At 41.5% G+C, this 25352-nt stretch overlaps 1 protein-coding gene across 4 annotated transcripts in view; it reads left to right on the top strand.

The window, feature by feature from the left end:
* The window catches only part of DGKI (diacylglycerol kinase iota), a 174806-nt gene that overhangs the window by 288 nt on the left and 149166 nt on the right, over nucleotides 1-25352 (top strand). The gene's annotated exons all lie outside the window — the stretch shown is intronic.

Below are 25352 nucleotides of genomic sequence, written 5' to 3'. Positions count from 1 at the left end.
TAATGGCCAGTCTTGTTTGACTGCCGGCTGCAAGCACTGAACGCGTTTCAAGCTCTCTCTCTCTCTCTCTTTCCTCTAATAATACATGAAGAGTGACAGTTACCATCACGCGCGGTGCTGTGCTGTATCTGCTGATGTTTTTAGATGCACCTTATTCAGCACAGTTCACCGACTGCACTGGGTCATGTTTGCTCGTGGCATCCCGAGCTGAGCGCACGCAGTGCTGTGGAAAATGGCTTGAGGAGTGAGGTGGGGAGAGAAGAGGGGCGTTGGGAAGGGTGGGTGGGGTGGATGGCGCAGTAGGCATTCAGAAATGCCATTTTTTTTTTTTGCTTGTAGTCCTCAGCAGTCAGCAATTTCCTCATTTTGGGGGGTAGGGCAACGTTTGAATTGTCTTCTGGAAACCAGGATCTGGGTGGCTCTCACACCTGAGAATTATGACTTCCTCCTCCTGCACATGTATAACCCTATCCTCACCACCCGAAAGGCTCTCTGTTGCAAATCTGGGCTGAGGAGAGAGGAACAGGACTCCCTTCAGAAGATGACAGTCTTTGGAGAGGCATCCTCATCCCGGCCAAACGAGGGCTTGTTGAATTCAACCTGCCTGCTTGTTGCAGGCTCTATGACAGAACCAAGCACTGCTGTATAATGCCCCGACAAGGGTTTGACTCAGAGCATCCTGAAGGAGCTGGAAAGCCTGCCATCATCTGCAGGGGGGTTCAGGTCAGGCTCAGGTTGGTTCCTGTGAAATTCTGCTTTGCTTTGTGGTTGGATCCACCCCCCCTCCACTTGCCTGAGTAGACCTTTTAACTCCCTTTCCAGGCGCACAATAATGGCAGGAAATTATTTGCCTGTGACCTTCACAACAATTCCTGCATCATACTGAGTAAGGACCAGAAGAATCCTGTTGTGCAGTTGCACTTGATTTCATCAATTGCACTTAAAATGAAATAATAAAAAGAAAAGATTTCATACTGAATAATGCTCCTTAATTAGGAAAGCAAGGGAACTTCATCATATTAATTGGCAATAGATTTCTATGCAAAAAACTAGTTAGTCGGCAGTCTTTACTAAGTGCATTTTATTCCCCTCAGAAGAGAAAAATCACTTGTTAACTCTTTGAGATAGCTTGTGGAGGTATTCAAAGAAAGGTTTATATTAATACTGTACTGACATGTATTGATGAAACCTGAAAACTTCTCTCTCATTCCCACTGTAGAAGATTGCTCTCATTCCTCACTTCTAAAGGAGGCAGGGGAATAATTCTTGACCCTCAGCTACAGGTTTAAGATTGATCTGGTAAAAGTAGAATATTTCAGACAATAATCAATTGAAGGACTTGTCTTCCAACCCTAGTTCCAGTTCTTGTGTAGGATCTCATCTTGTTTGCAGCAAGGCACCTCCAAACTTTTGGGTTATTTTTGAAATCAAGCTCTCCAGAACAAAGTAACAGTTGAACTAGCAGAACCGTGGATGTTGCAGTTTTGTTTAGAGGATGTTGTGTCCTTCACATTTTGTACTTGTCGGAGTAGGAAAAATAGCCATGTGTACATGGAGGAGCTGCATTTCTGAAGCCAGTTTTTGCTTGAACTTTCAGTCATTTTTCTGTGAAATAAGATCTACGTGACAATGGAAAAAACTATGTTATGTGTTTGTAAGCATTGTGCCTCATTTTGAGTTCATAGCATTTACAAAGTTCTATTTCAAGTACATTTGGTTTCCAGTAGAAAATATTTTCTAATGACTACTAATTAATTACTGATGTATAGGTCATCTAAGATAAAAACAAACCTCCTTTCACTGCCAAAACATTTCTAGGGAATTAGAAATCATTCCTTTCAGTACTAGAAAGTTTAGCTATTTGTTGTTTTCTGTTTTCATCTCTCTGCTTTTGTCTCTCTACCTTTCTTCTCAGCATGGGGACCCCGTATTATAAGCACAGCCCTTTGCCTATGTTCCCTTGAGGTTTTCATAGACCTACCCAGGCAGAGCTGAGGTGTCACAAGCCAAGTAGCAAGGAGCTCTGAAGAAAACTGGTCCCCTTGGTATATGTAGACCAATATTGCAGGTCAAAAGCTTGGACGATCAGAATAAGCTCCTGGAAAAATATGGAAGTCTGCCTGAACCACGAATCTAAGTGTTTTGGGGTTCAGTTTCCAGAAAGAATTCACGTGTGTGAGCAGAGCAATGAAATTTGGGTACATGTTTCAGAAGGTTCTTCAGTGAAATTACTAGTCAAGCTTATCCAGCTCTGTTGATAGACTGAAACAGTAAGAAAAAAAAAAACAAAAACAAAATACCAAACAAAGCAAAAATCACAAAGAGAGCCCAGACCCCACATCATCATGTAACATTGCAAGTAACGTTGGGGGCAGCGGTGGGTGCTGTGAGCTTCTTGCTCCGGAAGCTTGGAGTGATTCGGGCTGTCACCAGTATGGCCTGTTTGGATGATTACAACTGGGTGTGCTTTTCTCAGTGGAGAAAATTGCTTTGCTGACTGGATAATGGGGTTTATTTGCTCATTTCCTCATCTATAAAATGCATATGTATATATGTATATATAAAAATTATGATAAACATTTCTTAAGTTGTTTTTAGACTGAATATTGATAGCTTCAGTCTCCTCTGATCAAAAGTAAAATCAGGAGTCAAATTTTTACCTGCAACTGTATAGGCAATTGGAAGGCTTTTTTTCACCTGGTCTCTAACTGATTTGCCACAGCTCCTTACAGGTGACAATAATTGCCCTATGCTGGAAGCCCTTCTGTCAGTTTTTGGTTGCCCAGTACCTTGGTTCATCCTTCCGCTGTTTGAAATGTTTGTGAGAATTGACCAGAAATGCCAGGGAGGGAGCTGGAGGTCTGATGGGATTCCTGAATCCGTGAGAAGTAAAGCTTCATTCTATTTTTATATTTCCAAGTTTTCAGACAGCAGCAATTCATGGTTGGATTCATGATAGCACACTCTGATTTGTGTGTGTTTGTGGTCATCTGGAGACAACGTTTCCACCCCCCCCCCCCCCCCCCCCAAAGGCTTGAAAGTAAAATCAAGGTGCTAGCCTCATATGGAAATACTTGTTTCAAGCAAACATAAGATTTTTCCACCAGGATCAAAACATTACTCCTGATTACATACTCTTAGTACTCTGGGATTTTGATCTGTGTGTGCCTGTGTTTTATATAAAGCAACTTGAGAACTCGAGGGGCAGCCAGCCATCTAGGCCGGATGCTGCTCATCTCGGGTTACTGCAGGGAGTAAAGTGTGAAATAACAGAGGTGCTGATGAGGGCACGGGATACATCCTGAAAAATCACCAGCTGTTCATGACAATTGGCCACCAGTTCCACCAATGTGGGATCTAATGCCAAAATGGAGCGGCCGAGACACAGGAAATCGTGAGATGGGTGTCTGCCCTGTCTCATGCAGGAGGGCTGCATGAGAACCTCAGGACAGCGTTGTGCTGTGCTTGGCTGGGCATGAATCCGAGGTCAAATTACCACTGCATTTGAAAGATGGAGTCTTACACCTGTCAGACTGTGGAGAATGAAATTACACAGATGTGAAGTAGCATGTAAATGCAGAATAAGCTCTATATAGTGCAGTAGACTTGAGTTACTAGCATTTCCATAGACTTTGAGTAAGTGTCAGGCCTTGGAATATGAATCATGAAGTGCTGACGATAACAATTAGAAAGTTAGTATAATTTCTGCCAGCTTTGTCTCTATTCCACCAGTGAAATGCTCATTTTAGATAGTAGGTTCTTACATTTCCTAATCGGTTTGGTCTGAACCAGTACTTACATTTTATATCTCACCCTGGAGGTGGCTGAACATAGCTCACCAGAGTATTCTTATTCCTTGGTTTCTAAGAGATCTGCATGCAGCGGGTTGTTTCATCAAACATTACTAATGCTAGAACAGTCTCAAACAACAAACACGTTCAAATTCCCAAAGATGAGTGCAGTCAGGACGTATACTTTTTAAAGCTCCAGATGAGGATTTGTGAATATGCAGGATGCTGCAAGCACACAGAAATACATGTGGGGTGCTGTGACTTCATTTAGAAGAGTCTGGAAGCAGCTGCATGGTTCACAGTGGTAGGATGCCACCACAGCCCCCTGCTGTCAGCCCTGATGTTATACGGTAATCCAACTGACATTGGAACAAGGGAAATGGAAAAACTCCCTGGGCTTTACACCCTGGGCACCCCTTCCTTTCGGGAGTGATCCCATGGCATGATGCTATCAGCATCCTGAGGTAAGGCTGAATGTAAAAACTTTCATCCATTTCTCCCCTGTGCGTTCGCTGGAGAAGTGGAGCATTGCATAGACCTATCAGCAGGGCAGTTTTCATTTGCAATGAATTCATATGTGAAAAAAGGGAGAGGAGAAAGTGCTTGGTAGAGACTGTAAAGGATGACAAAAATCTCCTGGTAGATTTCAGTGCACCAGGGTCTATGCATCACGATGATGTTTGGAATGTAACTTCTCTAAATGTCAGGTAATGTGTGCTAGCAAAAATGGTCTAAACTCACACACAGTGATGTGCTCTGAAGCTGTGGGGTTCCTCAAGGAATAAAAGCCACTGCGGATAGCTCTGTGAGGATATCTACACTGTTACTGCAGTTTGAAGGAAAGAGAGAGAGAGAGAGAGAAAAGGAGGGTGTTTCTGAGTAACACAGGGAAGGTAAAGTAGAAATTTGTGTATAAATGACTATCTGTGTTCATCCATGTCTTCTGCAATTTCTCAGGGATAAATCTCTCTTGCAATAATCTTATTCTAATTTCAAATTCTCGATGAAAGAGTGCACTTCCACTGTAATTAATCAAAAGCAGCACCGAGGTAGGAAACCTTTGCCTAACTCCTACTCTTGTGTTGCCTGCACAGATCTTGAATGAAACTCTCCAGGTGTTTCCATATTTACTTAAACTCCCTTAACTCAAGGTTTTCCTCAGCTTCAGGGTAGTAAATGTTCTAATTATGAATTGTGAATGAATCACTGGAGTCCTTTGGCTGGAGAGGAGTCCCTATGAGGAGCACAGTGCTGCACCGCCAAAGACCTTTATTTTTTATTTTAATTTAAAGAAAGCAGCTGAAATGTTTTGTTTTGTCACTTCTCTTCTCTACTCTTTTTTTTTTTTTTTTTTTTTTTTTTTTTTTGGCAATTATGTATGTAATTGTGAAGAACTGAAAGCAGCTCATGGCCCTGGATTTGAGTGGGAAACTGCTACTTTTAAATCAGGTTTGAAAAGATTATTTTAAAAGTGAAGGTCGTGCATTTAGCTGAAGTACTGGAGGTGCGGGGGCACAGAGAAAGCAGGGGTTGGCATGTTTAACCCTTTACTGAGCTCTAGTTTAGGATTTATGCCTCTGCATGGGAGAGAAATAACAAGACATCTGAACTTTTTGGGAGGAGAGGGCCAGAGGCAGAGCAGTGTACAACCCATGGGGAGAAACCAAACAAGGTCTGAGCTTGGCTTCCAACAGGAACATGTCTCATGTTGTTGTGTGCAGCAGGTGGTGTCCAAATGAGCGTGACTGGTACAAATTGCTATTAAAAGCACTTAGCAGCTCCTGAGCACAGCAACATCGTGTAGGAGCAGCGTCCCGCTTGCCTACCCAGAGATGAGGCCAGGATCAAGCGCGTGGGCTGCATGAGATAGGGTGAGCTATGGCAGGGAGGTGAATGATGGGAGAGGGGGTAGGAGAGGCTCCCAGTGGGGTCAGCTCTTGTTTGAATGCATGAGGTTTGTCAGGTGGCTGCTGAGAGACACTCCACTGGGCAAACAAGGAGCCCAGCTCAACACAGTATCTGTGTACTGCCTGGCATCCTTTGGTTCTCTCCTATAAGGTCCTGTGTGTATTTCAGGTGCGTTATACCTGCTTCAGTGAAAGGTAGACAGATGACCTTTCTCTATAACTGCGTTGTACACCTTAGGTAAAACACTCTGCAGGATGTTTTAGGTGAGAAAATTAGCACTGTATAATTGGTAGCAGTGTTATCATTTATGAGCTTTCTTCTCCTTGGTCTTGAATCACCCTGTTACAGTTTTGGCTTTGCGTTGTGATGTGGTTTACACAAGAAGTGTGCCTAAAGTTAGTTACAGAGCAAAACATGTTCCCTGTTATTTAATGCTTAAAAGCCCACCGACTTTTGGGGTCCACTCATATTTTGGTGAACTTGTAAATATCTGGCTGTCTCCCCAGAAAGGGTCTTACTCAAACGAAGTGGGAAGATACAAAACCGTTGTCATTGTAGAGTCAATAAACCCTTGAATCGATTTATTCTGACATTTTCTGAAGTGCATCCTTTTCTGCCGTTCCCTATATGGGAAGGAGATGGTTTTCTGAAAAACATTTCTGCTGATATCTTCTTCAGTGCTTTTAAACACAAAACAAATCCATATGTTCTGGGGTTCAGTTATAGCCTGGCACTTCTTGGTCCTGGTTAAAATGAGGTTCAGTTCTCTTACAAATGATTTGGCTTGCGTTCAGACCTCTTCCTCAACTTTACCTCAGCCTTGCAAAATTCAAACACGGTTAACCACGGTACTTTCTGTTCCACAAGATGTACCCAGGTTTTATCTGTTTTATTTAGCACGGTGGTCTTTTCTGTTGCAGTTATGCCCTATATTACAATTTCCAATAAAGTTTTCATGTCTGCGCTGCTTGCGTTAGGAAAACTGTGCCAGCGACAATTTTTGCAATTCATTTGTAAAAGAGGGACCTCTTTGTTTGTTTTTATGTCTACTCTCGCTTGTCGTGTTTAGACATACATTTATGGATAGCAAATTTCAATCTCTGTTGTCCCTTTTTGTGATCAAAATCGTTGATACAGAAGAACTGTGGTTGTACTCTTTGTCTCAGATTAGGGATGCTGATGCTCTTAAGTGGAGAAGATGAGATTTCAGAAGCGCACTTTGTTTAGAGATGTGTGTGGATTTGAATGGTTTACAATGTTTTTCTTAAAACAAAACAACACAAAACTGAGGTCTACAGGGCTTGAAATTAGACGAAGTCTGAGACAACAAATGGAGCTATTGGGCTGCATAGAAAATGATTGTCTGCACAGCCCAGTGAACTGAGTGGAATTGCAAGAATAAGAAAATACATGCAGCAGAGCTCCCAGACTTCTTTCTTCATTGTGAGTGCTGCTTGTGAAGCCTTACTAGTGGGCTAAAATGATATAAGCTTGTTTAGTGGGTCCTCCTAAGGTATCAAGCTCCATGCCATGGAGGCCATGAACTCCTTCCCTCCTCCTCTCCTTTGTGCAGCTCCTGCAGGCACCTGGGACATGCTGGCCTTGCTGGTGAAGCAGTGCTGGGCAGTTGCTCTGTCAGAGTTAACTGGCAGCTGAAAGGCAGCGTAAGTCTCTAAGCAGTCTGGTGGCAGCAGTGGAAGAGGCTATTGAGGCACATTTTGATTGCATTTTAATTGAAATGCATCTAAATGTATTTAATCTAAAAATAAAGAGGATGCTGAGCAAGCCTGCTACCTCTGTAGCAAAAAGTATTCAAGTTGTGTGCTTTAGAAAGTGAGAGATTTATTTCTCAAGTAGCTAAAAAATGTTATTCCATCTCACCTCAGCCTCCGAGTCTTCAAGTGCATTGCCCCTTTACTGCCACCTCCTCTGGACCACCACTAACACACTGTCATGAGCGAGAGCTGTGGTGTGTTTCAGCTGTAGAGGCGAGTGGCTAATACTTTATTTCCGATACATGTGAGCTTTGAGATAACCATGAATCCTCTGGGGATTTGGATTTACCATTGATACGCAGACAAATCCCTTAGCCTGACTGTAAGAATGCTCAAGGCTGATGACGGGCTGAAGTGGCAGTATTTAGTCACAGTACTTCTGGTTCCTCTGCCAAAGCTGTTTGTTTATTTTATGATCTGATTGACATAATGTAATTGCATTTCCTTTTCTTCTTTTTTTGAACAGCATTCCTCATCTTAGTCTGGAAGAAACTCAGTTGTACCAGTCCCTGAGTGAAGATTCTTGGCCTAAACTGATTAAAGAATAAGACTAGAGGCAAACTATCATTTTTCGTTCTACAGGGATGTTATCAGTGATTCCCACAGGGGCTAGAGCTAGAATAGTTGTTGCTAAATGCACTCTTGGAAACAGTTTGGAAACAGGAAATGAACTACAGGGTGATGAAACTTGTATCTAGGCTACTCGAAGTGAAAATTAACTGCCGAGTTGCAGAAGGATCTCTTTGTAGTAAATGAATGGACTGTAAAATGGAGGAAGCGATCCTGCGTTGATAGGGCTGCTTTTCTCCATCTGCATTACTTTGCTGTTAACTATACTCACATGCAAGGAGGGACTGTGCATTAGTTATTACCCATTTGGAAAGAGATTTAGTAGTCAGTGTAGATAATTCTGTGAATATTTCTGCTTCCTGCTCACAGAAGCAAATAGAAGTCAGAGAAGCCAAGTAGAGCAATAGTAATTTGGTCAGTGAAATGGAACAGCGTACGGTTGAGAAAAGACTCGATATAAAAAGTTTCACCAACCTCTGTGTCATAAGCAGCAAGCAGAAGACAGATAGCGACTGCTAATTTATTCTCTCCCATGCCATAAGAGGCAGAGAACATCACATAAACTTATCAAACAGCTTTAAAAGAAAGGGAATTATTTTTGTTGGTGATTCATTATTATGTGGTCGAACTCATTGGCACACAATGGTAGAAGACCAGCCGAAGGAACACTGTACAAATCCAGTGGTGAGCATACAGTGGGAGGATTTGACCCAACACACCCCAGGGAAACCTTGTTCTGCTTTGCTAAAGGCAAGGTGGTGATGTGGAAGGCGATATACCTTTGTGCTTGTCTTGCTGTCGTGCTCTTTCTGTAAGCATCCATTGCCAAGTGGCTATGGGCTTAGGTAAACACGTGGGCTGTCTCATTGAGATTGTTCTAGTTGGAGCACACAGAGGTGAGCTGCTTGTACTGCTTGCCCTGAGCTAGCACTAGCTGTGAGCTTGTGCCCCAAATCTATCTCACCATGTTGAGTCTGATCCAAAAAGCTCTTCCAGCAGGGTTGCTGGATCCTGCTGGCTCAGAGCAGGGTTGGTGGTGCTGAGTGGGCTGATACCTTCCACGTGCAGTGGTACCGATGCAGAGGGGCTTGCAGCTGCAGAGGCGTTGGACCGTGTGTGAGTTTGGAGCAGAGGTGGAGGCTTTCCTTGCCACATCTTCCTGGCCTTTCTGTACTAGCCAGCTTAGTCAAAATGTGGCTTGGGGGAACCTAATTCCTTTCCATAAAACAATTTATAGAGAGCCCATATTTCTGAAGTTGGGGCTAGTTATCTAAAAATTATGCATTGCAAAACTCTGCTTGAAAGCAGTTCTCTCATGCCTCAAGCTTTTCTTTTCTTTCTTTATTTTTTATTTAATGGATGGTTCCTGCTATGTTTTGACTTGTGCTGAAAGCCAAAATTTTCACTGTGCCTGCGTGTGGTTTAATAGCCTAAAAACAACTAGGAACTGCAGAGAACTACTAAGCTTGGAAATAATGTGTTACCCACATGGTTCTAGTTTTGCTGCTGAAGATGTGTAATCCATGATCAGAAAATCCCTCTTCCTTCATAAAAATTAGTCTGGAATAAAGGAGTTTACTTGAGCTGCCAGGCAGGGAAATGATCGCATCAGTCAGATTTTGGTTGTGTTTACAAATGGAGACAAGAATGGAAACTGTCTCCCCACTGTCCTGATGCTGTAGTTCTCATTGCAGAGCTGTGCAGAGCAATGTGGGCCACTGCACACTCCTGTTGCTCAGATGTGCCGTTGTAGTTTGTATCAGCTGAAAATCTGAAGTGTGAGGAGCTCAGCAGTTGCTTTTTGGTCAAAAGTTATAGTGAAGGGTTTTCACAAGGCAGCATCATTGAAGTCAATGAGCTCAGTTTATATCCACTTGTCCTTCAGCATGTGGCATCCTAGAGATCCATGCCAAAACAGATTCTCTGCAGAAACTGGAATATAGTTTCCAGGAAAAGCAATGAAAAGTGCTTTCCAGTTCCTGTGTATGCGTACACGGTGCCCTCCACCAGCCCTCTGAGGCTTGGCTGTCACATTAAGGAAGAGTAATGTAGTATAAAGAAAGAAAACACTGGCTTTTCGTAAACCTCATTTCTTTGCTGTAGTTTCCAGTACAGATGTCTTGTTTTTCTGTCTTTTTTCTTCTTTTTTTTTTTTTCTTTTTTTTTTTTTTTTTGTTTTGTTTTGTTTTTGATTCTCTTCCCTGACTCTTTGTAGCAGGGGTTAAAGGAGAATTCAAGGTGGTCTCCCCAGTTCTACTCCAAGAAGTATGTGGCTCCTTTGAAGAAAGCAAAAGTTTTGAGAGGGTCAAGTGATTTTTCAAGTACCTTAGTCTACCTACCTTTGTTCTCAAGGATCTGCAATTTTCTGGCAAACTAGAAAAAAGAAATGTTTTGCTTTGCCTGTGCAAAGCAATTTGTGGGGAGAGGAAAAGAACCTTTAAAAAAAACAAAGCAACCAAACTAAAAAACCCATCCCCAAAATACAGAGAAAGTGGGTCTAACAAAAAGAAAAAAAAATGTGGGGGAGAGAAGAAAAGCTATCTGAAGAAAAAAATAATTTCTTAATTGTGTATAAAGAACCAAAATTGAGGTGCAGGGGTCAGATAACATTGCCTCCCTTCAAGTAGGTCTTCGCACCTTTGTGTTGGTCTTTTAGGGATTATCTTTGGTCTGTGGGATTGGCCATGGGAAATGGCCTTTCCTGGCACTGCGATGATGTGGGCAAAACTACCTGCCTTGCTCCCTGTGGGGTCCAGGGCTGGCCTTCCTAACCTGGAACAAGTGGTTTCTCAGCCTCTGAGCAGACCAGGATGCTCGGGCTTGGGACGTTCCCCCTTGGCTTGGTGAGTCCTGCTCAGTATGGCTCTTTAGAGACGCAAGTTATGTGTGTGGTATGGAAACAGGAGAACTGGGTCAGTGGAGGCCGGTGCTACCCGAGCTGTCTCAGTCCTGGTTTTGGGAACAGCTGAGGAATGATGCAGGTGGTGGCACCTTCTTGGTACAACAGGTGCTGACACATTCCTGGATGAAACTACCAGCCAAAGGAGCAGTGTCCTTTGCCTGCTCTCATTTATCTTTTACATCTCCTTGGCACCTCTCAGCTCCAGCAGCAAGGGCATGGTGAATGAGCAGCTTATTGTTTTTGCTGGATGGAGAGACATTTTCCTCCCAGACAGTTCAGCTCAGAGAGAGGGAAGAAAAAAAAAGAAAAGAAAACAAAATCCTGTAGGTGTTGTTAAATATCAGTCTTATCTAAGATACAGGGAAATGAAGTTTTGGGGGAGTTTAATTCTTTTCTTCACGGTGGGGGTGCCAGTTGAGTGGGATTTGTTAGTCATTAGTATAATACAAGTAATAAAGGTATCCTGATTTGCCTGAAATGAGCAACCTGGATATTCACATGAAAGATTGATTGCAAGGGGTTCCCTCTGTTCTTTTTAGACTCTGAGTTCACACAAGGACCTGCCCTTCTGGCTGCTTATTTTCAGAACCCTTCTGAGGTGTACCCAGTGCATAAAATGACTTCCCAGCACATAATGTATCGCAAGGTAACGCACCAAACAGAAAATACACACTTTGACAGAAAGTTCTGCACTAAAAAAAACAACGTACCTTCCTGCTTTCCATTCTTTTGGTTAGGCGTTAAAAAAAAGCAAACAAAAAAACGACAAAAAACCAACAATCCCACAAAAAGAATTTAGCTGCTAACTCTATACTAGCAGAGCATGCGGTATCAGTGTAGTTCCAGAACCTGGGTTTTTTATCCTAACACAGAAGGGAAAGTCCTGCTTCTTTCTACTTAAGAGGCATTTAGGCAGAGAACACAAAGCCATTTCACTCCATGTTGGTTTATAGTGGGAGAAGAGGAGCAGTATGGATGAAAGATATTTTTCACAACTCTTTCTTGAAGAGGATGGAAGAAATGTCATTCTGATACTTGAGATATTCTCTATTTTGTTTACCATAGATCTGATGCATGCAAAAATTTTGATTATTAAAAACACCAACCAACCAAAAAAAAACTGTGAAAACTGATACTTTATGAGATGAACTGAAATAAATTAATAAATAATATGAAGGTGTACTAGGAATCTTAAAGTAGACGTACAAAAATATTATCTGGATTTCATTCCCTCTATCGATTCAAAAAGTTTCATGACTATTTGTGCTGATTTTGCATTTTAATTCATTGGGCTAGCCTACTTAAGGATCATGGCTAAATTTTTCTTTATATCTAAGCTGTGATAACATCTGGTGCATGCTAGGCACTGTCCAAACCCAAGGGAAATATAATCATTGCTTTGAAATTGAAAGGCCTGGGAGGGATGAAGGGTGGTGCAAGCAGTATGGTTTGTTAATGATGCCCCTAAGTGATAGGCATGTAGTTCAGTAGCTGTTGCCCTGTTTGACTTATACATTTATTTTTTAAAAAGATCCCTGTTCCTCTTTTTTCAACATTTTTTATACTTCAGCTCCGTTTCCCGTGCTTTGACTCTTGGCCCACACGATAATTAGGTGAAGAGAATGAAGACCATGCTGAGTTCGTTTCCTATAAGTAACACGGGAGACATAGGCCTTCATACGGGATTTAAAAGGGAAGAGGATAATCATTTAAACTTGGACAGGAAGTAAACAAGGGATATAGAATCTAATCTGTGTGGTGGATCACCAGGACAGTAAGGAAGAATATTCAAGTTACTCATGCTGCTCATTCCAGACCTCTTACATGGTGTCTGTATTTGGCAGTCTTTTGTGCATGAGAAGTTCATTAGAGCCCAAGTGGAGAATCAAGACTATTTTAGCCCAGGTCGCTGCAGTGAGGATTTCCTCCCCCTTTGATTTCCCAACCTGCATGGACTAACTTCATTTGTCTGAAGCAGCTGAACAGAACCAGGCACGACTCCAACAGATTATGGATGTTATGTGTCAAAGTAGCTCTTATGTTTTCTCTCTCTTTCACATTACCATTGCAAATACTTGCATTCTTGCTCCTCTGCTTTTCTAAATGCAGTAAGATGCACTTTATATTAGGAGGTTTTTGTTTGTATTTTATTTATTTATTTATTTTTCTGGAATCTCCAAAGAAAAGAGAAATGGAGATGATTAAGGAGGCAAATTATTTGGCAAAGTAAGATTGTATGGAGAGGGGAAGATGCAATGTTTTAACTTCTGACATAAATTTAATTTCACAGTATTTTTCTGGACATCAATATTTTTGCTGATATTACTTTTCTTAGTGCAGCCTTGGCTGACTGTTAGGTCCAGGCTTAAAGGAAACCCTTTAAATCCAAGTCCAGGGCTTCACACTGTGTGTGTGTATATACATATATATATGTATATATATATATATATGTATATGTGTGCGTATATATATATGTACGCACACACATACACATATAGTTCTCCTATCACTTTCAAATGAACGGAGAATTCCTAGCTGTTTAAAAAATACCTAGGTGACTTCAGAGCTTTCATTTTATGTTGAGCCTCTGTCTGCTCATTTACTGGCATGGGTGAGGAACCAGCAGCTCCCTGGGCAGCTCCCTGGGCAGCTCTGAGGCAGCTGGTGGAGGTACAGGAGCTTCAGGAGCTGTCCGTGGGTGTCCCCAGAGTAAAATCTCCAGGACATGGATGTGTTAGGGCCACCGGGTCAGACTGCTCTCTGTGCATCACTGGGTTCTGAGCCCATGGTGTAGCCTCCAGTAGGGCTGGCTTCAGCCCTGCTCCAGGTGTTTGCTTCCCCTCTGTTCCCCTCGTGGCCTTGGCACAGGTTTCTGCCCTCCTCTCCCACTGCATTCCCTGCTGAGAACGTCTTGTCTTCAGTTTGTGTTCCTTTGACACTTGTCTCCTGTCTCTGCCCTCAGTCTGTAGTCTAACTGTAGACTTGACTGCCAAGTTGTTGCACTAAATTTCTGAGGCTATTTTTAGGTTTTCAAGCTCTTAAGCATTTTTGAAAACTGTTCTCAGTTTTCAAAGCCTCTTTGAAACTAGAGAAAGAACACCTCTTTCAAAATAGTACTTTAAAATGAACCAAATTGTGTGCTGGGGCTCTGCTGTAGTAGAACCACGATTCACTCATACTGAAGCTAACTGGTAGTAGATGAAATGTTGCTGGAAATTATTTTCTAGCAATTATGACTGCCAGATTTACTTGTATATTGAGTTCAACTCTGAGCGTGAATTGCTGGTGGTAGGCAGTGGAAGCATAAATAAATATAACTTAGGGCAGTAGCCCAAAAGCAGTTAACTGCAGCAATTTGAGTTAATGCTGAAGGGAAGGAACTCTCAAGAATGAGGGCATAAATTGGTTAGCAGATGGAACTGGGATGGAAATTTTCTAGTCGTGCTGGGATTTTTCTACCTGCAACAGAGCTGTCTGAAAGAATCACATCCACTATTGCTGCTGTTCTTTATTTCCTCTGAAGCAGTCTACGTGGACCAGCTGCAGATATATGTTTCTGGGGAGACTGAGCTGAACTTCTGCACCAGAATTGATGCCCTAATGTGAATTTATAGCTCCCAAGACACAGGAAAAATATGTTTTTCTTGAGATAATCTTGGATTAAATTGACTTGCAGCACATATTCTGTCATTTGTTAGTCTGTCCCTCATTGTATGTATTATTACAGTATGGAGGGTTGGTTTGCTTTGGTAACAAAGCTGCAAACTCTTTGTTTCATGCTACATAGTAGGAGATATGGGAAGAACTAGCTGGGAATGTTCTGAGCAAACTGTGTGCAGTTGATTTAGAACAGACTGTGATGGTCTATTAAAATGGAGTCTTGGCTGGGTTATTGCACATATTACCATGTGTTTTTGTGAAGGTTATAAGGTGGTTGTCATGGAGCGCGTGCTGGAAGGAAGAAATGGATCCATTGTATGCCTACAGAGCCGAAGGCACGTCCATTTTTGTTGATCTAGTTTCACCCTCTTCTGAGTTTCCCAGGGTGCTTTGAGAAGTATTATGGGTGGCTTTAAGATGGGCTTTGAAGCACAGGGAAGAGGGAGAAAAAGCAGAAACCCGTATTATCCAGATGCTAAAGCACATCTGCCTGTGGCTTTGTAAACAGATCGTGCTAGCAAGACAGCTTGTCATGTCCCCTCTCCTCAAGCTTTTTACTCTGCTGTGCTTTGTTCCTAGGACTCATCTTAAATGATGCTCTGTTCTGATGTCGTCCATGACTTGATTATTAAAAAGGAGAGAAGCTAGCTAACCCTAGTTGAATCAGCATGTTAGGAGTAGTTTCTGGGAGATGCTGGTGTGCCCCAGAACCTAGTTTGAGGATTGGGTGTCATGAGAAATGAGGGTGAACAGTGCTACCTGAGGAAGAATGGTCAGAGCAGATGGGACTGGGGGCAGAGATGCAGCTACTCCGAGGACACGATGGTACTCTGTTTCTTGATAGCTGTTTTCTATTCCCCCTGTTCCTCCACATGCTTTCAGTGAACAGGCAGGGGAGGTGAAAATTACAAAACTTGCTATATAATAAAATCATAGTTCACTCATTATGAAATAACACCTAATATCAAATGACTGGAAGAATCACAAGCTTTTCAATAGGTAATCCAAATGTAAAACCTGACCTTCCTCCTTTCTTTCTTTGGAAGTGAGTACAGTACAGTCAGCCCCTGGAGTCCTCGAGTCACTGCGTTGGCTTTGAGGTGGAATAATTTAAACCCAAAGCATATCTCTGCAAGAGGAGGAAACAATGCATATCAACAGCCTCTGAACTGCCCACATAATGCTTCAAGTGGTAAAAAATAGACTATCGGAATCCAATTATTCATTATCACATGTTTTGTTGGCAGGCGGGAGTTATGGGAGGAAGGGGGAGAATTTGCCCGAACTAGTGTGGCATATGAGCTGGGTTAGGTGGCTGTAGCCAATTTAAGTCCCTTAAAAGGAGGCACTGTTAAGATTTTCCTCCTTTCTTCCCCCACCCCTTCACTGATGCTGCAACAATCCTTTGACAGCTTGGTGTTGGAAGCTTTTCCCTTAGCGACTGACTTCTGTTCCTCTGGGTTCCCATCTCCTGAGTTACTGTAAGGTGCCTGTGCATGGTAGTCTTTGTGCACTGACTGCAGTCTTCTTTTAAAGGCTGTTTTTGCAGTACCCACACCCTTTGCACTGCATTTATTACCTTTCCAGTCAATGCTATACATATATATATATATATATATATATATATATATATATATATATAGTGAAGCTTTTATAATGGAAATATGAAAATATAATAATATTATACATATATATATATATATTATTTTTTTTCCAGGGGGTAGATATCGAAACAGACCTGTTCTTCTAATTTTGTTTCAGGATATTTTCATAGTGTGAAGGGAAAACCGTCACAGGTTTGGGCACTCTCCCCAGTACCCTTTAGGCCAGGTCATGGCCATCCTCGCTGTGATGCAAGGGCACAGACTGACAGCTGCACCTGTGCGGAAGTGGTTCAGCAGGGTGCAGCGCTTGATCCAGGGAGCACAACGCTGAATTGCAGCCTCGAGTGTTCATTTACATACTGGACACATATTCACGCCCTATAGAAGAAGAGTGCCATCAGGACTGCAAAATCAAACGTGCAAAAGTTAGGAAATGCCAGGACATTAATTTTCCCACCCGCTTGTGCATATGTGTTATGATTCAGCCTTTAATTACGCAGTTGCACGCTGTTTTTCCATGGAACTCCTGCGTCCCTCTGCACAGGATGTCCACTGCTGCTTGGACGAGAAGCTATTCAATATTTTGTTTCCTCCTTGTGGTTTCTCGTGACATGGTTCAGGCCATGCAGCAGGGGTAGAATTACTGATGGCCGTGCGGTTTTTATTTCTTTGCTGGTCTTCACCACAGCACAAGTGGGCGGTGTTTGGTGGGCACTCTTTGCAGTGGCCCCGTCTCATCCTGGATGCTGTGCTGTCCCCATCTGTGAACTGGGAAAGGAACAACACTGAGTGTCTTTGAGTCTCCTCAGGCATTCAGCCTTGCTAAGTGTTTCTGATTTCCTTACCTCCAATCTTCACGATTTCCCACATCAGATCCCAGACCAAGGTTTAGTCTCCCCTCCTGCCTGGCTTCGGTTCTTGGTAGATTCCTCAGTGGCCAGCTGCCACGTGTGGCACGGTGCTGTGCAGAGGCACGAGCAGCTGGTACAGGCTGCAGCACTTCTGTGGTTCGGCACAGCAGCCCTGGGCTTCCTGCCAGGGTGGGTTATGCCAGCCCCAGTGTCGTGCTAATGTGTCTGTACGTCCTCCGGTGCCAGAGCACCTTGACATGGAATGACACGCTGCAGCGTAGGCTTAAACTGAGTTCTCAAGAGGTGTTCTTGCAGTGTCTTTCAGAAGCAGTTAGCTGCATTAGGTTTAGGCATGAAGAAAAGGAAGTTATTTAGAAAAATGTCTTTGCTGCTTTGTAATTTCGACTTTGCTCAGATAGCACAGATTCTGCCTCATAAATACAATTAAGAAGAATTTCATGAGCAGCTTGGTCTTTTTTATTACTTTACCTCTCAGCATCCATAACTGTGCTGATTACTGTAATGGACTGTGGGTTTGTAATTTTCACCCCCAAAACTGTATGCTATTCTAAACTGCTGCTCATTTTGCTTTTACTTGTTTTTTAAAGTAAATTGTTATTTTTTTCTTTTATTTTTTTATTATCTCTGTGGTTTTTAAACCTTCTCTACAGATATCTGTACCAGAATAAAGTCCCAAGCCACTTCCTAAATTAATGCTTAGAGAATGACAGGGGAGAGAAATATGAAAGATCGGGAAAGACAATGTTGTTGTTACGCCCGCTTTCCATCTCTTTTCACATTGTGCTTGGCCTTGCCTGCTTCAGTAAAATTTTTCCATTTGTTTGCTGTAAGAACAGCTTTGAGAAGATTTAAATGTCATCCATCAGCTTTCTCTAAGCTGGTAGGTAGGCACAGCAGTCTGCTACTGGTAAGCGTTTGTAGAAATGAAAAAGAACAGGTGGGTCTTCAGGCAATGGTGTGGGATTCTCGCTTTCATTTCCTTCAGTGCTTTTGAGATTTTGTAAGGAGTTGAGTAAAACACTAATGTTTCCATTTTCGTTTCTGAAAGTCAAAATATTATTGTTTCTCTTTCTCATGGTGACATTATTAGAAAAAATCAATAAATGCTGGAGGATGCTGAAATAGTTATATGTGGTGAGAGCTAAATAAGTTGATTGTTGTTCTGCTCAGATGGTTACATTTTAATTGATTTACAGGTACGTTAGCTTCAAAGACAATCCCAGCATAAAATACATTGACATTGTAGATATGACACCATGATTCATACATTTGCTGTAATCAATATCACAGATTGTGTTTAATGTTTATATTTTGTTTTCATTGAGTTTACCCAAAACATGAAGTTATTTCTGGTCCTGGTCTTTTTGTAAAGCTGAGTTTTGGAGTCTGAGTTGGCAAAGCACGGCTACATTTGATTAGTATGGTTTAAAATGAAACAAATTAACTGTTCTTTTCATCTGCATTGTCCTCCACTTCATCAAAGTGCCTGAAGAGTCCTATTTCAATGTGATATAGTTGGGCTGGTGTCATTGTGACTAGGCTTAAAGGTGATCATGATGGTCAGTGTAGGATCAGATTGTTTGAGAGACCTCCCTAGGGCTTTTTGACTTGACCATATTTCAAATCGAAGGAAGGGAAACACAACTGTAGTATGAGTCATCTAAATGTATTGTTTTTTTGCTAAAAATACGTTTGTTGCAGGTAGTACTGTATGCGTATTTAATGCATATTACTCTGAAAATTAGTCTTGCTCTCTGAATTCCAGGTCTTTGTACAACATGTGGTTAATATAGCTCTTCTGAATTACCTATGAAAAATGGTAATTTTTTCCAGATTAATGTGTAGAATCATTGCAGCATTTGGGAAATTCTGTGTATAAGAGGTTTCTCTTGCATATATTTTCTCTGTATCTGACTCACAGTGAGATCTACTGAGGGTTTCATGTTCAAACAAACCTAAAAACTTCTGAAAGGTTGCCAAGGTTTTATTCTAATCTATGCAAAGCAATCACCTTTGGCATTCCTTCTACCCTGTGGTGCCCTGAGCACGTATGGGCAGGAGCCAAGGCCACATTTTGTACAGACCTGACAAGAAGTGTCCAAGATTTCCAGATCTGATGCCCCAGAACCCCAGTGTTTGACTTCACAACTTGTTGTCATGTAAGGGACCCTGGACAGGTCTGCTTTGTGGACTGACTTTGAGCTGCTCTCTTTTATGGATCCAGATCTGGGGAGGGCAAAGGAAATATTTTTTTTCTATATGCTATCTCTTTATGGCCTTGCATACCTAGATGAACACACACAGAGTTAGGTCTGATTTCTTTTTTTTTTTTTTCACAGTGTGCCTTTGGTTTGGCAATATGGCTTTCAGACCCAGCCTTCATTAAACTTTATTAACATTATTTCTGTGATGAAAATCACAAAGTTCAGTGGCAGAGGTTGGTCCCAGTGACACCAAAGGAGATGCACAGAAGAGGATCCAACACAGAAATACTTGTGTAGGTTTTGGTATGCAATTTTCATATCCTGAAAAGCAGTAACCTGACAGGCATTTTCCAAGTGTGTGTGACATACAACTTTTATTTGTCCTATGCAGTGTTTTCTCTTTTTTTCTTTTTTTCTTTATTTTTTTTTTTTCTTCTTCCCTTTGTTGGCTCTGAAGGCTTCACTTGAAGGCACTCTCTGGCCCACGTGTGGAGGACTGTTTCTTTGACACTTCACTACCCCTATGGTGGGTGGCAAATCTTTACTCAAATCCTCTCCTTTGGATGGGCACCATGCAAAATGATCTTGCACTTTCTTTGTTTGAAATGTTTGAAAACCTCCAGTTCTGCTCAGTAGAAAACAATGATAATCCAGTTAGGACAAATGGAGACTCAGGACGTGTTGAAGCAAATGAACAAAGCAAAAGAATGACTGGAGTCATGGATTCATCCAGAGTTCAGGTTGGCCAGGGTGAGTCTTAGCACTGCAGTGTGGCAGTGCTGCCAGGTGGCTGAGAGATGTGATGGGCCTTGGGGAAACCTGGTTCTCTCATCTTGGCCATGGCAAAGGCTGTGAGCCTGGACGAGCCATTTCACCCTTCTGCTCCCTTTCCATTCTCAGCTTAGGTGGATAGGTCTTAACCCAGCAGGGTCTCTTATTTAGAGCATGTTTCCCTAGCTCAGAAATCCTTGATTTTCATTTCAGGTCATGCTGTAACCCTGATAATCTCAAGCACAGTGATCTAGGGCAGTCCTTTTGAGTCCCCAGGATCTAGCCATGGGTGGCAGTGCTCGGTTAAACCAAGATGCAGACACATTGCGAGGGGGCTGGAGCGTGGCAACACATTTATAGTGTTGCTTTTATTAAAGCTGCCCTTTCTTTCTCCTACTCCTCCTCTTCCTCCTTCAGATGATGATGACATTTTTTTTATTTGTTTTAATTCTATAGTTAGCAAACTTAGTTAGCAAGCCAGCTTTAAAAATAAAGCAACAACCCTCCTCTGTTCTGACACTGTGAGCTCTGTTTCTGCTGGAACTCTGAGGGTACAAAAGGAGCATCGGATCCTACCCCTAACTGGGGGAATTGTGAGTTGGATTGACACACCACTGAGTAGCTGGTAATTTCTGTCCCCTTTCTCTCTTTTGTGCGACTGCAGACACCTGATCATTAATGTCATCCTGGTTAAGGAGCTAGGTCCTTATTTCCATGGAAACATGGGGAAATGGCTTTAGAGACTTAAAGGTCCCTTATTTATTGGGTAGCATTTTGTCTCCTGTTTAAGCACTTAAAACATTTCAGCATTGTAGGTTTCTTTGTTTTAAGAGCTACCATGTTTAATGAGGTGGACAGTTATAAAAATGGATGACATTTAACTTCTCTGCTCCCTAATCCTGTAACGATGTATGTATCAGCTGGTGGAAATCAGTCTGGCAATACTGAGGCCAAGGGTACTAGACCAGTTTGCAACAGCCAGGAATTTGTCTCAGAGCTCCGGCACCCTGTGGGTTGATTGGAAGTTGAGCCTAGAAAAGGTAAATCTCTCAACAACTATTGAAATATAAGTTCTACTTCTGCTGCAGAATGAACAGGGTCATCTAAAACATTTTTTCTGATTTCCTGATGTAAGATTGATTAAATCTAACATCTATAAGATGTATTGTTTTTATTTTATTTTTATTATTTTTTTAGTGTCAAAGGAAGCTAGTAACTGTGCAAACAGTTCTTTTCTTCTCCCTTTTTTTTTTTTTTTTTTTTTTTTTTCCTCTTTAGATCAACGGTGGTAGCCAGTTAGTACGATAGATGTACAAACGAATATATTTTTTTCATATTCATTTTTTTTAGGTATTTGCATTATATTGACTGCAAAACACCAATAAAATACTGTATAATATACTTGGTACAGAAAGTACAGAAATGCACAGAAAGATGGAATGTGTAAAAGGCAAAATAAAGGAGATGGTTAAAAAGGCTTAACCTAGTGGTATAGAAAAATACAATTTTAACCCATATACTGAAGTTGAGTAATAAAATACTAATCCAGTCAATGCCAGTGGTAATATTTTTATTGTCTTAACTGAAATCTGGTTCAACCAAAGGTATTTCACATTATACATCCATTTGTTTTCCCTCACAAACCACCAAATCTCTTCCATATCTGAGACAAATCCCTGGTCTGATTTAAAAACATCCTCTCTCTCTCTCCACTTGAATATAAACTGTTCCTGTTTATGCTGCATCTGAACTTCTTTCATTTCTGTCACAACCTTCAGAAAAGTTTCCAACTGCAAATATTAAACCTGTTTGGAATAATGAGAACTATGTACATAAATGTCCTTTTACTCCCTTGCCAGCATGGCAAAGGAGCAGTGTAGATGATTAAACCTAGAACGTGACAAGATACCTGCATGAAGCATCACCTATAAATAGTAAAATGAGAACACTGAGGTGGCTTTGGATTCAGCAGTGGTGTTAATTTTGTTTCCATCTGACTCCTTCATGTACTGCGACCTTGACAAAATCAAGTTTTGCCTCTCTGAACCTTGCTGTTGAAGGGAGGTAACATATTTTCGCTTTGAGCTCCTTGAATGTAGGACATCACATAAGGAGCTGAACCAAAGATGGCAAGCGTATCTGCTTTCGCTTCAGTGTCAGGCAGCTCCTAAAAATTATGAGAAGACAGGGCTGTGTAGGTGTCTGGGGGGGAAATGTTCCAGCTGGGGGGACTAGCACCAGGTTTGCTGCTTTTCTTCAGTGTGAGAGGGAAATTCCGAAATGTGGGGGATGCAGGAGAGGCTCAAAGCACCTGTGACAGACCGCTTATTTCTGGGCAACCTACTTCTGTAAGTTTCTAGTTTAGTTGCCTCTGCATAGGGTCTGGCCTCATTTTCTTGTGAGTGCCTCTTGTCAGGTGAATTTATGGGGAGAGATGAAGTTGGTGAGCTGTGCAATTAGGGGTGATTAGCTCAATGGGAAGTTTGTTTTCAGGTGGCCTTTGGAAGAAGGTAATGTTAGTGAGAGAGATGATGTATATGATAGTGTCAAATAATCATTTACTCCCTTTCCCAAAGATATTCCCTAAATGTACTTCTCAGAAAACAATTGTTAGCGCTTTCCCTTCTCATTGGAATTTGAAGCCAGTGACAATAGACAGTAAAATGAACATGGTCATGGAATAAGGTCTTGTATAGATTAGGAGGTCAAGACACAGCTCTGCATCTGAGATGCAGTAGTTCAGTTGAGGTATGATAGAAAGTTCCTTTTATTTCTGTTTGAAAAGGAAACAAACAAACAAACAAACAAACAAAAAACCACCACAAATCCTAATCCTAAGAATCCAATGAAAATATTAGCTACTCTGGCCAAATCTGATTCTGAGATCCAGAGCTCTGTGGGAACAGCCTGTGGTTGAAACAGATATCTCTGTTGGTTCATGTCTGCATGATGCTGGCTTACTCCCTGCTTTATAATGTATTTTGAAATCTACAATATGAATGACACTACAGAAATGAAATTCCACAAGTTAAAGTGCTATAAAGTTGTTTTTTGTCACTGAGCTTAAAATGAAGTCACAAATACACTGTTATTTTAATTAACAGTATATTTTGGCGTTATAAATTATCTCATAAGTCAGAACAAATAGTTTCTCTCAAGGTTCAATTGCTCTTTATATTTCTTCTGCTGCTTCTGGAAAAGCTCCTGAAACATTTTATTGATGAAGTAATGCACTCTCATCTGCATGCAGTACTTCTGTAGCTCCGGCAAAGGTTTCTGGTGACATGATAGACCACAAGAACAAAGCTCAAATTTATCACATTCCCCCAGGTGGAATTACAGTCTTCATCAGTTAGTGCAACATTTCTCAACTTCGGAAAGTTGAATCCTGACCTGCCAAGAAAATGAAACTTAACAGTACTGCTGCTGCTACCAGCAATGTTGTTTTAAAAGCCTACTCAAAATGAGCAGTCACTCAAATAGGCTGTGTAGGTATTCATCCTCATCTCTCCTACATGCTTCAATTAGCAGTGCATTGTCAACAGTGTTGAAGTAATGTCATTGGCATTTGAATCATGACCCCTTTATAACCAAAATTACTGCATCAGTTTCTCCGCAAATTCAGGCAGTTGCTGCTGCATTATGGATGGGCTGTGGTTTCAGTACTTCTCCTTGTAACCAGATGCCTTAAAACCCAGGCAATCAGAATAACAAAATATATGGATGTCCTGGAGGACATGTGGGAATCTGCCACTTAGTATTCATTCCACAGTAGTTTGGACAGTTTTTATTGTACATGATTTAGTGTTTTCTTTTTCTTAAAGCTTTACTAAGCAGGAAGTCTGTACTTGAGTCACCTGCCAGGGTAGGTGCTCTGAAGCTATCCAAGTTCACAGCTTCCTCTGTAGGCACTCAGAGCAGTTGTTTAAGGTTACTTTAAATCCATGAGGCACAGATTCGATCTCAGTCACAATAAGGTGTTATTAAGAGGAAGTCATTTCCACTTTCCAATTTGCACTACTAAGACTAAAGTAGATAAACACTCATTTAAGTTGTAGCACTGCAATTTTCTCACATAAACAAGGTGTTTGTCTTTCTCCGGGTTCTGTACTTTTTTGCTGTTGTTGTTTGGGTTATAATGTTATCTTAGCTCTTGTCTTCATAAAAGTTATCTGCTTACATGCTTCCAACAGCTATACAAATTGGAGAGTTTTCTTTATCTTTTTAATTTTCCCTGGAAATTTGCTTTACAGAAGTGACCTGCATGCAATTGCTGGGATCTGATGAGTGTTTGTAATTGCCTTTCTGGTGGATTTTAATTTGTAAGAACTTCTCTTAACCTTTTAGTATCACTTTGTGGCTTGAAAGCCTGAACGCTGCTGTTGGGAGGTAGTGATGCCTGTGGAGTTGTCAGGACAACCTGCTGCGATGACGGGTGGGTAAGGATGGCTCTTGTGGTCACAGTAACTTTGCCAGTTAGGTGGTACTTGCAAAATTTGGAAGCTCTGAATTGCCTCTCTCATTCCCAGTTGCAGATGTAGATGTGCATGTTCACTCTTTGCTTTTTTTTTTTTTTTTTTGCTATGAGGTATTTTTTTGGGTTCCTTCATCTTCACTGTGCTGCCCTGTCTTCCTTCTCTGTACTATATGGGGCTGATTCTCAAGTCTGCTCGAGCTGTGCTGTGTTATATTGGTAATATTACTGGAATGGTGTCAATGATACCACTTCAGTAGAAATGTATTTACAATATTTCTTCTCTCACCTTCAATCCATCTCTGCTCTCCACCATTATTTTGTGAAAGCTCTTTTTATTCAAAAGATATACAGAGGGGAGCTTGGGGGAGAATTACTTTTTTAAATTTAAATTTAAAATTTTTATTTATTTATTTATTTTTTCCTGGGAAAATGATATTAGAAGTAACCATAAGGTTCAAGGCCTTGTGAGCTGATTTTAAGCCAGTAGAGTTTCTTCTGGCTGAGAATGCCAGACTGCTCAGTTGTAAAATGAGGGGACGTTCCCACATGGGCCAAATCTTGGGGGATGTGTATTTTTATGGCATACAGGATGAAAAATTGTAAGGTCAAAGGTGGATTGACTTTGGTGGTTGACCTACTTCGCAGAAGTAACACTTCTGTAAGTGTTACTTCTGTGCTGAGGATGAGGCACTGCAGGGTGAAAGTGGGCAGGATGTTTGTACAGTTGACACCTCTTTGCTCTGGTAATTTAGTGGTAAAGGATTCTACTCTCCCATCCTGTTATCTTCACATCTTAATGCTCGCTGGTAGGAGGAAGC

This window comes from Netta rufina, assembly GCF_964035555.1.
Source record: "Netta rufina genome assembly, chromosome: 1".
Taxonomy (NCBI): Eukaryota; Metazoa; Chordata; class Aves; order Anseriformes; family Anatidae; genus Netta; species Netta rufina.
Note: the sequence above shows the minus strand (reverse complement) of the source record. Positions and strands in the feature narration are given on the sequence as shown.